We start from the raw sequence: 3674 nt of genomic DNA, 5'->3' as shown, positions 1-3674 counted from the left end.
GACCAGATGGGTTTAGTGCAGAGTATTATCAAACCTTCAAAGAAGACCTAATACCAATACTCCTCAAACTATTCACAAAATAGAAACTGGAAGTATTCTACCCAATTCGTTCTATGAAGCCACAATTACTCTTATACCTAAACCACACAAAGGCCTAACAAAGAAAGAAAACTTCAGACCAATTTCCCTTTTGAATGTCAATGCAAAAATACTCAATAAAATTCTTGCAAACTGAATCAAAGTTGACATCAAAACTATCACCTACCATGATCAAGTAGGCTTCATCCCAGGGATGCAGGGATGGTTCAATATACAGAAATCCATCAATGCAATTCACTCCTTATACAAACGCAAAGAAAAAAAATATGATCATCTCATTAGATGCTGAGAAAGCATTTGACATAATCCAACATCCCTTCATGATAAACGTCTTGGAAAGATCAGGAATTCAAGGTCCATACTTAAACATAGTAAAAGCAATATACAGAAAACCAGTAGCCAACTTCAAACTAAATGGAGAGAAACTTGAAGCATTCCCACTAAAATTAGGGACTAGATAAGGCTGCCTACTCTCTTCCTACCTATTCAATATTGTTCTTGAAGTCCTAGCCAGAGCAATTAGACAACAAAAAAAAAATCAAAGGGATACGAAATGGAAAGGAAGAAGTCAAATTATCACTATTTGTTGATGATATAATAATAATAGTATACTTAAGTGACCCCACAAATTCCACCAGAGAGCTCCTAATCCTGATAAACAACTTCAGGTAAGTAGCTGGTATAAAATTAACTCTAGCAAATCAGTGGCCTTCTTCTACATGAAGGATAAACAGGTGGAGAAAGAAATTAGTTAAACAAAACCCTTCACAATAGTTACAAATAATATAAAATACCTTGGTGTAACTCTAGCTAAGCAAGTAGAAGATCTGTTTGACAAGAACTTCAAGTCTCGGGATTTTGAATTATTCCCGGGAAGGCGCGGACTTTCTGCGCAGGCGCAGCCGCCCCATCAGTGCCGTTCTGAGCCCTTTCACCCCAGCTTCTCATTTCCTCTCTGACGTGATGTAAGCGGCTCCTGGCGCTCTGCGGGGCGGGACTATGGCGGTGGCAGACACAGCGAGCCAATGGGCGGGAGGCTCTCTTGCGGCCCGGTCCGCCGCAGCCCCGCGTGAGCTTCTGCACGCTGAGGGCGGGCTTGCACCCCACCGGCCCGCAATGCCCAGGAAACGCTGCCCCACCGCCGTTTTGCCGCGGAGCCACGTCGCCCTCGAAGCCGGAGCATACTGCCCTGCTGGAGTTCATAACCGTTCCTGAGCAACACTGATTTTTGCCATGGAATCTGATGCAGTGACTTTTGATGATGTGCATGTGAGCTTCACTAGGGAAGAGTGGAATTTGCTCGACCCTTCCCAGAAAAGTCTCTACAAAGATGTGATGTTGGAGACCTACTGGAACCTCACTGTTATAGGATACAATTGGGAAGACCATCACATTGAAAAACCACATCAAAGTTCTAGAAGTCATGAAAGGCATGTAAGAAGTCATAGTGGAGAGAAGCCATATGAAAAAAAGCAATGTGGTAAAGCCTTTGCAATACCCAGTCATCTCCAAAGACATAAAAGCATGCATAGTAGAGAGAAGCCTTTTGAATGTAATCAATGTGGCAAAGCCTTTTCAGGCCAGAGTCGTCTCCAATATCATAAAAGAACACATAGTGGAGAGAAGCCTTATGAATGTAATCAATGTGGTAAAGCCTTTTCACAGCAGAGTACTCTCCAATATTATAAAAGAATGCATACTGGAGGAAAGCCTTATGAATGTAATCAATGTGGTAAAGCCTTTTCACGGCAGAGTAGTCTCCAAAGTTATAAAAGAATGCATACTGGAGAGAAGCCTTATGAATGTAATCAATGTGATAAAACCTTTTCACATCAAAGTAGTCTCCAATGTCATAAAAGAACACATACTGGAGAAAAGCCTTATGAATGTAATCAATGTGGTAAAGCCTTTTCACAGCAGAATAGTCTCCAAAGTCATAAAAGAAGGCATACTGGAGAGAAGCCTTATGAATGTAATCAATGTGGTAAAGCCTTTTCACAGCAGAGTAATCTCCACTGTCATAAAAGAACACATAGTGGAGAGAAGCCTTATGAATGAAATCAATGTAGTAAAGTGTTTGCATGATCCAGTCATCTCCAAAGACATAAAAGAGATCATACTGGACAGAAACCTTAAGAATGTAGTCAATGAGCGGAGTGGTGGTAGTGCACACCTTTAATCCCAGTACTTGGGAGGTAGAGGCAGGTGGATTTCTGAGTTCTAGGCCAGCCTGGTGTACAGAGTGAGTTTCAGAACAGCCAGAGCTATACAGAAAAACCCTGTTTCGAAAAACCAAAAAAAAAAAAAAAAAAAAAAAAAAAAAAAACCATGAAAGTGCAAATACTAGAAAGAAATCTTGTGAATGATGAATGTAATACAAGAGGAAAAAAGCCTTTCAGAATGTTTTTGTCTCCAAAAACATAAAGGCAACCATATTGGAGAGAAACTATGCATGTAGTCAAGGTACTAACTCATTTGCCTGCGACACTATTCTCCATAACATAAAAGATCCTATACTGGAAAGAAACCTCCTGAATGTAATCAATGTGGTAAAGCCTCTGCATGTCCTAATCATATTTAAATGCTTGAAAGAAGTCATTGTAAAATTAAGTTGTGGATTTGAATGTGCTTGGCCCTAAGAAATGGGACTAGTAGGAGGCGTGCCTTGTGCAGTAGATGTCACAGTTTTGAAGGAAGTGAATTACTATGGTGGTGGTCTTTGGAGCTCTGCGCCATGCAAATCAACCCCTCCTACTACTTGAAAGGAAGACAGTCTCTTCCTGGCTGCCTTATCATTAAAATGCAGAACTCTCAGCTCCTTCTGCAGCTTTATACCTGCCTGCATGCTGCCGTTCTTTCTGCTATGATGGTAGTGGACTAAAAATGTGGAAATGGAAGGCAGGCCCAACTAATTATTTGCCTTTGAAACATTTGCCTTGGTCACAATGTCTCTTAAGTACTGTTATGATAGGTATGACCATGATTTGATTACAGTTATGTGGATTTTTAGAATTTGGATGTTTACATGCATTAAGTGGAACTTAATGGGCTAACCTAGTAGGAATATAGAAAACATAGGTACTAGGGTGTGATTGGAAATTTGTATATAATTTTTATGGTAACTTGCGGAATATTTTTGCTACCTTTTGAAGCGTGTCCTTGAGGCTAAGGTAAAGAAGTTTAGACTAATTGCATTGACAAAGGAAGTCCAGATAAGCCAGCATAACCTTTCTTTTGTGTTTACTCTCATGAGGATATTTTTCATCATGTATAATAATCTTTATGATGTCTCTCTATTTTGTTTCCACCTTTAAAACCATTTTACATTGATTTTGTTTGTATTTTTTAATCATGTATCCAACAACTTTTCTGAAAGTGTTTATCAGCTCAGGAATTGTCTTGGGGAAATTTTGATTCAATTATGCCTGCTATCATAGCGCCTGCAAATAAAGATAATTACCCTTCTTCCCTTCTAATTCATAAAACTTTCATCCCCTTCAGTTTTACTGCTCTAGTTAATCATTTAGATAGTACTTTGAGTAGATATGGATAGAATGGAACACCTTGTCTTGTTT

At 39.5% G+C, this 3674-nt stretch overlaps 1 pseudogene; it reads left to right on the top strand.

Moving 5' to 3' along the window:
• Positions 1-1000: 1000 nt before the first annotated feature.
• Positions 1001-2309, top strand: LOC116103499 (annotated as a pseudogene).
• The last annotated feature ends 1365 nt before the right edge of the window (positions 2310-3674 follow it).

The sequence above is a fragment of the Mastomys coucha genome, unplaced genomic scaffold (genome assembly GCF_008632895.1).
Source record: "Mastomys coucha isolate ucsf_1 unplaced genomic scaffold, UCSF_Mcou_1 pScaffold21, whole genome shotgun sequence".
Classification (NCBI taxonomy): domain Eukaryota; kingdom Metazoa; phylum Chordata; class Mammalia; order Rodentia; family Muridae; genus Mastomys; species Mastomys coucha.
The sequence above is the reverse complement of the archived record's forward strand: the minus strand, read 5'-3'. Positions and strand labels throughout refer to the sequence as shown.